At 43.3% G+C, this 13,556-nt stretch overlaps 1 protein-coding gene across 2 annotated transcripts in view; it reads left to right on the top strand.

Moving 5' to 3' along the window:
* Nucleotides 1-13,556, top strand: part of LOC308472250 (clathrin heavy chain 2-like) — a 41,557-nt gene that overhangs the window by 2,719 nt on the left and 25,282 nt on the right. The gene's annotated exons all lie outside the window — the stretch shown is intronic.

Genomic DNA, 13,556 nt, shown 5'->3' with positions numbered 1-13,556 from the left:
TAAATTATTTTTGATAGGCCAGCTGCCAGCATACCCACTCAGCAAATGTATGGCAACGTTACAGCACATTGTAAAAAGAGTGATGAACTTAAGGGGATGAGGAAAAGTAATCCTTACTGCAGCTGGCAAGAGTTTTACACTCTCTAACGGCCCTGGCAAATTGCATTTGCTGGGAGTTCAGCTTTGGCAATTTTCAAGCTCACTCACTTGGGCCTACCAGTTCTTGCTTTGGTTTATTACAGAGGTTTAAACATATGGGCCCATGACCTCCAAGTCTGTGACTCCCCAAGGTGACTTCAACAATCAAGTCCAGTTACAGTATTTCTTCCCTCTCTCTTCCCCTCCTCCCATTTCCCTTAACTTCCATTTCCTTGCTGGCAGAGTTACAGAGCCATTCAGGGGCTGTGCCTGGTGTAGCAAATAGTTCAAGGCCTTGTCTGGGCCCCTGCAGATGTGGAGGTCTGACATGCATCAGATCTGAGCAGTCTATACTGTATTGCCCACTTGATCAGCACTGTGATAAGAATCACACAATAGTCATGAACAACTTGTCTGTGGTGTGTTCCAGGAGCAATAAGGTTTCTCATGCTCAGTGTGTTATGAACCATACTGTTATTGTTTCTGCTGTTTAGCCCAAGCCGGGGGGCGGGGCGGGAAATGAAGCACAATAATGCAAGTGCGCAGAAACAGTAATTGTATATATAGACTTGTCTCCTTTTATTTTATTTTATTTTAAAGGGTTTCACCTATTCTTTTGGCCAATTTTGTTTGCTTCCAACCAGATATCCACCTTCCTCCTAATTTACATGTGCTCCAGTTCCTCTTGAAAGTCACCCAAATCAATGTTAATTCTTTACCATATCTTGGAAATTTAAGTTGTATAAGCAGGCATGAATTTGCCACTTTGTCTTGGTTAAAGTGGTACAGCCTGCTTACTTGAGGAGAGGGAGCAACACCTGGAAACAAGAGAGATGCTTCCCTTCTCAACATCAAACATCAGATAAAACGCTTCCACTGTCTTATATTTATCTAAAACAAAGCTGCATTCAAGGAAGAGGGAGGCCCTGGGCTTTCCCCTCACTTCAACTTCCAATAATCTCCACTGATTCCAGAGCACGCTACAACTTTTGTTTAAGACTTTGGCGACCCTACCCTTGCTTTTCACCTCCCCTATAATTTCCATATAGTATTTATAGGTTGCTCTATAATCAGTTTCTCAGGGCAGCTCACAACAGAAGATAAAATACATATGCATACATACATCATTATATTTGTATGCTGCCTTTCCATAGTTAAAACCATGCTCAAGTCAGCTTACAACATGAACAAAATTACATAATTACAGGTATAAAAAGTAGACATAAAGATGAAATAAAACATCAAAAAGTGCACAGTCAAATCAATCTCCACATAAATCATAATAAGATCTAAAATAAAGATACAAAATGATAACATCAATAACAGAAACAACCCCATCCCACAACAAAACCCCCTAAACAATGCCCTAGCCCAAGAGTCTGTTCAGCAACCTCAGCTTTTGTAGCTGGAGTCAGTCAAGCCCCTGTCCTCCCAGGCCAGGTGGAAAAAGGCCTACAAGGCAGGCAGCAGATCTTCCAAGACTCACAGCCAATATAACATTCACAATTACGTATTTTTCTCTATTTTCTTTACCCCTTCATTTCCAAATGTTTTGCATTTATAGCACAATTATATAGTGTTTATTCAAAAGTAAGTCTCATTGAATTAAGTGAGTCCCACTGAATTAAGTGAGACTTACTACCAGATAAGTGGGTCTTTAGACTCAGTTTGTAAGATACCCTTACTCCAATTACTATATATGGGGTTACTGTGTCCCTGAAAGGATGCTATGGGGTAAGTCAAGCTGCGTGGTGAGACCATCTATCAACTTTGTATCTGAATACAGGATTGTATCCACCTTTTCCACATCCAAGACCTTTCCTTTTAATGTTTGTGCCTCACTTTTCTTTCCAAAAGTAAAGTCAAAAGCTGCTAACAATAATTTTAGTGTTTGAATGTGTGTGTCGCAAAGAGAGGGAGAAAAGCAGGGAGGAGAATGGCAATAAAATTGTACAATAACATCAATAAAATTTCAGTTCAGTTCCTAAGGGAAAACCCAACTATTCAATTAATAAACATATTACAAAGTCCATAAACATTAAATCAATAAATTCCTGCAGTGTGAATATTTCAATAAATAACAAGGGGCTAATAAAACACAAGACATACTTTAGTCAAAAATATGTACTCTCATGCGCTCCCTCAGCTAATATATTGGAGCATGCCATTATGGTTATAATCCTATACATAGTTACATGGGAGGCAGTCCCATTAAACTCAGTGGGCTCACTTTTGAGTAGGCACATATAAAATGGCACTATGTAGCAGACAAATTCATCCTACAAACAGCAGGAGCCAAAAGGAAAGGACCAGGCTGTTATAGGGCCCTCTAATAAGGCCCACTGTTTATCTAAAAGGTTGACTGTTGTAGTTAAATATTTGTACAAAATAAACAGCACCAATTTCATTACTGCAATGTGCTTAATGTGGAGCTTCAGTTGAAGACAACTTGGAGGCTGCAGCTAGTGCAGAATGAAGTGGCTAGGCAGCCATGTGGAATATTGTTGTTGCCATGTTGCTGGAAGCATGAAACACCATTTCTAAAAGAACTACTGGTCTGGAGAAAAATTATCCTGATGTTTTTTCTACCATTCCTCCTCCATACAAAAAAGCCGCATTTGAAAATTTCCAAAGAGGAGATAAAGTATCAGTGGGTAGAGTGCAGGTTTGTCTCTCTCTATGTGTGTGTGTGCTTAGCTTACTTTCAAGGTGCCTAAATGTGCCAATACAACATGGTAAAATCATTTTAAGAACATGAGAAGTACATGGCCCATCTAGTCCAGCATCCTATTTCCATAGTGGTCAGTCAGAATATACCTATGGAAAGCCCAAACGCAGGAGCTTAGTACAACTGCACACTCTCCATTTGCAATCCCAGCAGTGGCCATCTGCAACGCTACCTCAAAAAAAAAAAAAAAAAAAAATGGCAGCCAAAGACAAGGTCTCCTATACTTGATATTCCTTCTTTACCAAAAAGGAGGTCAGTTTCTACTTGCATATGCTTCCTTGACAGGAACAAACTAGGGAGCTACGATATGCTTTGTGGCCAGTTCTTGTGTTCCCTCAGCAAGGGCATATAAACTGCCATAAGGGTAAGGGAACCTCTTGTCCTCCAGATGACATTAACTTCAACTCCCATCAGCCCTAGCCAGCAATCAGTGATGATGGGCGCTATAGCCTAGCAATCTCTGGAAAGCCACAGATTCCCCACCCCAGAACTGCTGGCTGAAAGCAAAGGATCTCTCTCTCTGCCTCTTTTCTTTGTGAATGATAAGAGTGTCTCTATATGACAGAGGCCATTGATGCTTCAGCCACCGAGCTGCCAATTCAGTGAGTCATTCTGGAGAGATAACAGTATGCAAAGGGGGAAAGGTGGGCACTTATCCACCAGGTCCGTACATAGCACAGTTGTTGGTGGGCAACGAACAATTTCCCTCCAGTGAAGGCTGAAGCAATGCTGGATGGAGTTTCTGGAACTGCCATGTGCAGCCTCTGCGTGTCCCCTCGCTGAGAGAAATGACTGTAGAATGTGCCCTTTTGCTGAACACAAAGCCAGGCTGCCAGGAGAAGGATGCTGTGCCAGTGTTGTGGAAGACACCTGTGCGTGAATTTGTTTTATGTGTGTAGATCAGTGCACGCTGACCAACACAGTCTTCGCAGTAAGGCTCTATTCTGATGGCATGAGTGTCACGATGACCGGTAGATTATTATCTGTTGCAGCCTTCATCCACCTTCACAACCATTGTAAGATACCGCTTGTTATATTTTGCCTGTTCTGCCATTAAGGACTTATTGGATCATTCTTTGTCTAGCTCCTCCCCCTTGACCTTACCACCTTCAGTGACCCTACTGGGAATACGAGACTCCTGATGGCTTCACTCACAAGGATCATAGGAACGTGCAAGCCCACTCACCACAACCAGGTGATGATCCAAAAACCCCAAAAAGTCCCATGGCGATTGGCAAATGGTAATGGGGGCAGGACCCTGAAATCTTGAAACCCCTAGCCATGCACTGGCACATGGGCAGTGGATATAGACTCAGTTGTTCTGACTCAAGGAATGAGGCAGTTGAGTAGCTCGGTAGCTGTATCCATGACTGAGCATTCCTATTTAGGATCCACTCTGCTCACCTCGAAAAGGGGAAGGCCTAGAAAAGGTGCCCTAAACATAGTCTGCCTCCCTTTTTCTCTGACTGGATTACTGTGCCCAGTGGGGCCACCACCCAGTGGTCGTAAAAGACAAATGAACTTTGGAACATGGAATATACGGACTTTGTTGGATAACACAGATAATGAGCGTCCCAAATGGAAGACTGCCATCATTGCAAGAGAGTTGTGGCGTTTTAACATCGATATTGCAGCGCTCCAAGAAACTCGAAGAGCAGGAGAAGGACAACTGAAGGAAGAAAGAGGAGGCTACAAATTCTTTTGGAAAGGTCTATCTGAACAAGAACGTTGAATACATGGAGTAGGCTTTGCTATCAAAAACCATCTTGCGGAGCTCTTGTCAGAAGTCCCTACCGGCATTAATGATCAACTTTAAACCCTTCGAATAAAACTCGCCAAAAACCAACAGGCTACTATTTTAAGCACTTATGCACCAACACTGGATTCCGATTCTCAGCTGGATGCCATTCTATCAGAGATGCCTAAGGCCTGGGTGATTTTAATGCAAGAGTTGGGTGAGATTTTGATCAGTGGTCTGGGACTATTGGGAAAGAAGGAACTGGCAACAGCAACCAGAATGCAATCTTACTTTTGACTATATGTGCAGCGCACAACCTTGTTATTACCAACACATTTTTTTCGACAAAAAAATAAATTTAAAACATCATGGAGGCATGAGAGATTTGGGAACAGCATGGGCAAAGGTCTACTTGCACAAGCTAAAGCTGCATAGTTATTTAGTTGAATACTCGTGCACACGCCTAACATTTTTGGCCCAGTATTACTTATGAGGGCTACTCATGGCAGCAGAGCAAGGAAACACATATACTTATCAAGAGAGAGAGAAGAAAAAGAAGCTGAGAATGTTTGTTTTGATAGAAGCAACTAATTCAAGATTCTAACACATGGGTCTGTCCCATAACCTGTTCTAGAGACTTGTTCTGAATTCCAAGTGTACCCTGTTACATCTCCCAAGTAAGGGGGAATGTTTACCCCACCCTTGTGTTCCCTTTGCCTGGTCCCTTTTCCTACAAATTGTTTAATTCATCATAATTGAAGACAGGCACAGAGAGTTGTTGCTCCTTCCCAACCTCTCTTCACCATACGTCTCTCTCATACATTTTCCCCCTCCCTCTGTGCACATGAAATTGATGAATGCCTCTTTAAGGTCTCATGCCTGCCACCTCGACAGAACACCCTTGTAAATCAGATAAATATCTCAAGGATCCTTATCCTGGGAAAATTGAGATAATTGCACTAAATTGAAGTGCCTCTTTTTTTCAGCTGGAGTCTCTTGTAGTAACAGGTGCGCACTGACTGCTAATTCCTGCACAGGAATTACTGTGTGTGTCTCTCTCTCTCTCTCCATGTCTCTCTTCCAGTAGCAGGCCCAAGTCAATCCGCTGAACTGATATTTAGCCAAGATAAATTATCAATCAGGAACCTTTTTACAGCTCTATTCGAGACTCGTTGCAAAAAGGTCACCCTTGCCAAGACCACAGTTATTTCTGACATTCTCAAGCTTATAAGCATTCCTGCGTTGGGTAGAAGAGAGGCAGGATTTGTCACGACTCATGCCAGGCTCAAGCAATTCACTTGAGTTCTCACAGCTGGAATCAATTTGAACAGAAGCCAGAATGGCTATGTTCCACCTTCACTGTTAGAGGCAATATGTCTCTGAGTACCAGAATCACAGGAAGGAAGAGTGCTCTTGTGCTCAGATCCCACTTGTGGGTTTCCCTACAGGCATCTGGTTGGCTACTGTGGGAACAGGGTGCTGGACTAGATAGGCCATTGGCCTGGTCCAGTAAGACTCATCTTACATTCTTAAGCACTTTCTGGAGTAACCAGCTGCAAAGGAGCATGGGGGCCCTGTACCATTAATAATGTTGAAAAGGGATTATTAATTAGGAAAGGCAGGTTCGAACATGTCAAAACGTGCAAGCCTGGACAAAAAGATAAATCTTCACAAGATGACTGAAGCAACTGAGAGTGGTTGCTTTACATATGGCAGAGGGAAGGTAATTCCACAGTACAGCGGCAACAGAAGAAAATCTTGCCAAGTAAGGCTGAATGTACTGTGCAAGCATCAGCATTAGCCAGCAAAAATGGGGGGGGAGGAGGCATGAGTAGGCTTTTATTTTTCACTATGGGGTCATCTTGCTTTCAATTCCTACCAAGGAGACAGGCAGCTTCTCACCTGCCTGTGAGCCACCTGGTTTTGCCTCATCTGGCCTGACAGCAGAGCAATTCTGCAGCCTGGCTGCAGCAAGGACAGAAAGCTTAAAGCTGGTCCACTGATCAGGGCAGGTTATTAACTCATTTTCCAAGTCAGTCATGAAAAGGAAGGGAGAGTCAGGTCACAAGTGTGCTAAAGGGGGCGAAGGCGACCTTCCAACACCCACTGCTCCCCTTACCTCTTGCACAGCCCCAGGTGGGATAGGGGTGGAAGGGAGGAAAGAAGGAAACCATCATTGCAGTAATTCTGGTATTCTGCTGAACACAAAAGCAAATGGGGAATCTGACAGGGACTGAAAGTGAATGATGGTGCAATCTGAACAGGATGATTATTTCTCTGAGAGTATTCAGGAAACACCTGGGGTCCCAAGAGAAACCAGCAGATGGGATTTTATAAGTGTAAACTACACAAGGGGAAGAACTTATATGGCAGGACAGCTGTCCAGATAAGCAAAGCCAGGTTCCTTGCAGCCTTTGACATATAGATGCTGAGGTGCCCACAGATCTGAACACATCAGACACAACAGCTTCTCCTCAAAACAGCATGTCTCTTCCCATCCCAAAACCACTATTCCCTATATGCTCTTGTATACCTTACTGCCCATAGTTTAGGCATGTGGAAACACAGAGTCCTGTTGGTCTGAAACTTGTTGGTCTGAACCTGACTAGCTCATTCAGGTTCTAAGTTGTTCTTCATATTGTGAACTGTAGGAATTAATGTTTAAATCTCTCTTCAGAGCAGAATCCATTTAAATACCTCATGCAAAAAGGCTAAGCCAGCTACAGCGATCTACTGCTGCTCAGCTGCTACTTCCATCAGCAATGGGGAAACTCATCCAAGATGGTCCAAGCATGCACATTGCCTACATAGATTGCAGTGTGTATGATTGAGGTCATCTTGGTGGGTCTCTCCGGTCCCCCCATCAATGGTGCTCTTGATATGTATCCTTACGCTTGCTACTAAAATCCTTGTGAGGTAGCACCTCCAAGATAGCACACAACCATCCAAGCAGAGTCAAGGAGATTCAAGACTAAAGTGGTGCACTTTGAACAACCTTTGTATCACCTTGCAAAAATGATGTCAGGTTAAGATGCACCTTTTAGCACAGGCATTTGGATGAGGAGTTCAGAAAGTTCCTCCCATTTAATGTTTGTGTGTTACATAGCTGATTTGAATAGAGCTGAATGTAACCCTACTTGTGACTGCATGGTGAAGGGCAGGCTATAAATATCTATATATAAATAAATAACATTAATGCATTGGGTGAAGTGGAGCTTCAGTTTGTCTCTTCTGAACCTACTGCTGTCCAGCTGATATGTCAGGTGTAGAATATGTGCTTGCTTTGCTCTGGACATTTACCCCTCCAAACTGATACATTATTCATAGCTCCCCTCCCCCAGTCTCTGCAGGAAGTGGGACAAGGGACCCAAGAAAAATAGGTCAGGCTGGGATCTTCCAGCCTTAACTACTGGAGAAGCATATGGGTTTAAAGGATAGCAGCTGTTCCTGCTTCCCCAGCCCATTATGGCAACCAGACACCCACTTCAGTATGGATTCATGAGAGCAAATTCTTCATAGGTTTTCTCACATTAGCAATAACTGCACCGTGGGGGCAGGCCATAGGTGAACGGGAAGACAGGCAGAAAACTGGTCTACAGAAAGACAAACATAAAGTTAAAAAATATATTTGATGGTCTGTAATGGTCTGCTAATTATTTTTCTCTCCATTAATTTGTTATTGGTAAAAATGAAAAGGTGTAGGAGGTAAGGAAAGCAACCTTGTGTACTGAGTGGGTAGGAAGGAGAAATGAGATCTGCTGCAGGGCAAATTTCTACTCAACCCTGAACTTAACTATGGTGATGAGTGAAGATCCTTAGCTTGAAATATCAGTGACCCACAAATAATTTATCTAGCTGCTGTCGCATTCACCAAAGTGAACTGTTAAAAGCAAGCTACTTGAGAGGCTCGGAAATTGGAGTTTTTGCCTTCTCCTTGTGTTGGGAAGTGACCTGAAGACCAACCTGTGTAGAGCACACACACCCCTTTTGGAATTTCTTATGAGGCAATCAAGGAAGGGCATGTTGCACTTGTTCCATCCTACTCCAGAACTTTCCCTTGCTGAAACTTCACCATGAAGTAACACCAGGTGACATTTCCGCAGTTCTTGGCAAAGAGAATCAGCTTGACATTGTTTTGATTCTCCCCTTCCCCCTCTATGAAACTCCCACACGGCACTTTACAATTCAGCTTTGCTCTGAAATGCAGATCTTTGGCTGCACAGCTAAGCAGCATGGCAGGCATGAAGCACCGTCAATCAAGCCCAGTCACAACACATCACATCTTAGAATTATGATGGATTTGTGAGGAGGGGAGAAAGAGAACCACAGGAACAAGCAGAAGCACCTGAACAAGGGAACTGCAGAAGACAAATCATGTGCATGTCAAATACTCCATGTAGCAATCACCTTTTGCCTTTCAAATGAATTTTTAGAATATTTGCAATAATCTGGTACTAGAAAGGCTGTTGGGGAAACTGGCTGCATGCATTTTAAGCACATGACCACCCCTCAAAGAATTCTCTCAGAACCACAGTCCCAAACGTCCTTAACAAACTAGTTCCCCAGATTCTTTGAGTGTTGCGCTTTAAATGTATGATGTGTACGCAGCCACAGACATAAACCAGAGGGCTGGATTTTAGTTTTATGTAAGAAGGAGTGCAATACAAATGGCTCTCAATGTGAATCTGTGACTGCCTCAAGGCTGTCACTATTTTGCAGAATGAATTCAATCACGTACTAGAAATTTAAGTTTGTGTAATTAAAGTGCTGTGTCACAACAAATTCACTTTTAAAAAACGCAGACTTCTTGCAGTTAGGAAAGTGAAGGGGAAATGCACTAAAAGTGTAGACTACCTATTGAGTGACAGGAAGACATATATCTCCATGCAAAAAAATCAGAATGAATGTTGATTGTCATGTAAGCTCCTCAGAAACAAATCAGAATGAAGCTCCAGTAAAGCATGGACATTGTATAACCTCCACCTAAGTTTTCTGATTTGCTAGTCAGGATGAATGCTAAATAATCAGGTCATCTGAGAAGAGTTTACAAGTACCATGAGGAATAGGATGCTGGACTACTAGATGAGTCTTTGATCTGATCCAGAAGGGCTCTTGTGATATTATTCATAACTGTCCTCTCCATGGACATCCCAGTCTATCTCCATTCCTTCCATCTGCTTCAGTGAAGAGAGGCGGAGCAGACCAAATTCTGCTAAGCACTGAAGGAACAATTCTGAACTTCATGTGTCCCAATTTCAGGTCATTTCCAGATGAACTGTTTATTAAGCATTCATCCTGATTTCTTTGCACAGATTTGCAGGGAGGTTAGACAATGTCAGCTATCTATTGAGCTTTCATTGCAGATATGGTCATACAACATGTCATCAAGCATTATTGCACACATTCCATTGCACACACCCCTTCCTTATCACAAAACATCCAATTTTTTGGGGGGGGGGACAGGTACATGATTGAGTCCCACCCCAAAATAGTGATCATCTTGAAGCAGCCTCGGGGCATATCCATACTTGCCTCTTTCCAGGCAGAGGTCTGTGCTTGAACACTCCGTGTCCAAGTATTTGGGTTTTTTGCCCTGAGCTTTCCCCGCAAAATCCCACTCTTTAAAGCTGAATCGGAGCAAACTTCAGGTTTTCTGCAGATTGACATTTGCTCCTATTGAACCTTAAAGAGTGGATTTTCATGAGGTATGCTCTGGAGCAAAAGTGGGGGTGCTCAGCTATGGAGCTTTAAATTGTGGACTGTACCTAGAAAGAGTGGAGGGAAAGTGTGGATCAGACCTTAGTCTCCAGCTTAATTCATGAAAACAATTCACCCACTACCTTCACATATAATGCAACAAAGACATTGGGAAGGTCCCTGATGTAGTTCCATCTATGAAGAGAAGCAGGTCTGGGGCTGCCAGCACTTTGGTCAGAGTTCACCAAGAAACCTCCAGTTATACCACTATGAATTTTCCAGTGAAAAGGTGGGATATAAAAATGTAATAGACATAGCATAAATACAGTGCAAATGAAGTGCAAGGAAAAATAATTAATCCCATTTGTCAAGAAACTTTATCAGGAGACCAAAATCTCATTACAATGAAATTCATTTTTATTTTTATTATAGCTGCTGCTGTGACAATTTTCCTTGTTTATGTGAGGAGTGTGCTATTAGATGTCAGGGAAAATTTCATAATCTTTGAGGAGGTAACTTGTTAGACTAAATAAAGAAGGCTGCAAGGATCAACATGATAACATTTTAGAATTATATATATTCTGGCGGAAAATAACCAGTGTGTTAAAGAGCATCTAGGTGCCAGACAATTTCATCAGTTTTCTTTTGCTTTAAGAGATAGTACTAGCAGTCCTAAGGTATGAAGCCTCCCCAGAATTCTGCTCACTTTTTCTAGTGGCAGCGTTGTGGCTAGGCATTGGGGTCCCTTCAGTGATCCAGCGGCGGACAGAGATTGACGCCTCCTTCATTGCTGTCTGGGCTGCATCACCGGGTGGTCCACACCCAAGGGTGGTCCCACTGTCCAATCAGCGCCAGCAGGAGGTGTGCCAGTGGTAAATTTAAACCGTGGCATGGCTGGGGAGCCCTCCTCTCTTAAACAAATATTGCCCAGTGACAAATATTCCCCGGGGGGGGGGGTAGGGTGCTTGGGAAGGTGGTGGCAGTCTACCTTCAAGCATGCTTGGAGGAAGCCGATTACTTGGATCCATTCCAGTTTGGTTTTCAGGCCTGCCATGGCTGTGAAGCCAGCTTGGTTGCTCTGATAGATGACATTTATCAGGAGGTGTAGGGTGACCCTGCTTGCTTTCCTTGATCTGTTGGCAGCTTTCACTACAGCTGACCACAGTATCGTTCAGCAGCATCTTAGGGAAGTCAGGGTTGAGGACACTGAGCTTCAGTGGTTCGGCTCCTACCTCCAGAACTGCTTACAGAAGGGATGCTGTTGTTCAACACCATGTGAGATGTCCTGTGATGTTCCTCAGGGTTCCATCTTGTCTCCCGTGCTATTTAACATCTGTATGAAGACACTGGGAGCTGTCATCAGATTTGGGCTGAAGAGTCATCAATATGCTGATGACACCCAGACCTGTCTCTCTGCTCCATCTTAATCAGGAGAGGCGGTTGAGATGTTAGACCAGTGCTTGACAGTGATGGGCTGGATGTGGGCCAATAAACTGAAGCTGAATCCTGAAAAGTCAGAGGTGTGATGTGTACCAGGTTCCCACGCCCAGGAGGCAGGAAGATGACCTGTAATGGACAGGGTCACGCTCCTCTGGTAGGGGCAGGTCAACTGCTCCAGGATGTGCTTGAATTAATCACTTTCACTCAGGTGGCCTCAGTTGCTATGAGTTTCCCACCCTCAGCTGCCTTATCAAGTTTCAGTGAGAATTGTTGAGATAATGATGTAAAGCACATTGAATACTTGAAATGCACTGTATTAATGTTACCAAGCATTATGTTTTCACTTCAGGAAGCAAAATGAAGATTTGTGTTTTTGCCAAGGAGCTTATAACAAGGGTGATGTTTCAGACAGAGATTTCAGACATATCACCTGATAATTTTTAAAAAGTAGGAATTTAAATATACAAAGACAGTAATGCCAGCCATTATTACTACTTGCCTTTACATATATCTTTTATTCCTGAAATTTCAAATGTTTTACAATGAAGTTTCTTCAATCATTTGGGGGAAATATAATGATCTGAGGAGGCCACAGCTAAATTTACTTACTAGGTATCATTTATATTCTACCTTTCTACTGCCAGGAAATTTAAGGGTATGGGGTTCCCGGGAAGGTTTCCATCCAGACATTGGCTAGCCCCAACCCCACTTAGTTTCAACAGTGTTGCTAGATCATGCACCTTCAGAAGACAGGGGTGCATCAAATGTTAGGGATACTTCTGTTGATACACAGCCTATCACTGAAAGTAACGGTCTCACTCTATTCTGGTCAGAGCACACCTGGAGTACTGTGTCCAGTTCTGCACACCACAATTTACGAAGGATACTGACAGGCTGGAACATGTGCAGAGGAGGGCAACTAAGAGGAGCAAGGGCCTGAAAACCAAGACTTATGAGGAATGGTTCAGGGAGTTGGGTATGTTTAGCCTGGATAAGAGGAGACTGAGCAGAGATATGATAGCCATCTTCAAATATCTAAAGGGCTGTCACATGGAAGATGGAGCAAGCTTGTATTTTCCTGCTCCAGAGGGTAGGTTGTGAACCAATGGCTTTAAGTTACAAGAAAGGACATTCCGACTAAACATCAGGTAAAAACTTTCTGACAGTAAGAGCTGTTTGACAGTGAAACAGACTCCCTCGGAAGGTGGTGGGCTCTCCTTCCTTGGAGGTTTTTAAGCAGAGGTTAGATGGCCATCCGTCTTGGATGCTTTAGTTGAGATTTGTGCATTGCAGGGGGTTGGACTAGATGATCCTTGGGGGTCCCATCCGGACCTCTCCTTGGCCCTCTCCTTGGGGGTCCCATCCGGCCTGCTGCTACTGGGCCAGCTTTATGTGTGAGTGTTTTTGCCCGACTGGAATGTGCCCCTAAACTTTAATAATGCCTCTTGTTTCTTTGAGTAGAGGACAGAGGGGTGTAGAAACTAGCCTACTGCACAAAGGTAACATTTATTAATTGCTCACCCACTTTCCCCTTGCCCAGCAATGGCATGTGACCTCCCCTTAAAAAGGTTGTCCAGAAGGAAATGTGATCCTTGGTTTGAAAAAGGTTCCCCACCCATTCTAATTGATACTTTTAAGTAGTAGTTTTATTGGCCTGGCTGATGCGCTAGAGTAAGGGTGAGAATAATGGGTGTGCCATACAAAATCCAATGAAATAGTTGCACTAGCAGAAGCTTGTTGTGCGACAGAAAGGGTTGGGACACAACCAACCGCAAGAACCATGCTGGCTTCCTTCACCTTCCCTTGCAAAATCAC

The sequence above is a fragment of the Podarcis pityusensis genome, assembly GCF_964106645.2.
Source record: "Podarcis pityusensis genome assembly, chromosome: 2".
NCBI classification, from domain to species: domain Eukaryota; kingdom Metazoa; phylum Chordata; class Lepidosauria; order Squamata; family Lacertidae; genus Podarcis; species Podarcis pityusensis.
Note: the sequence above shows the minus strand (reverse complement) of the source record. Positions and strands in the feature narration are given on the sequence as shown.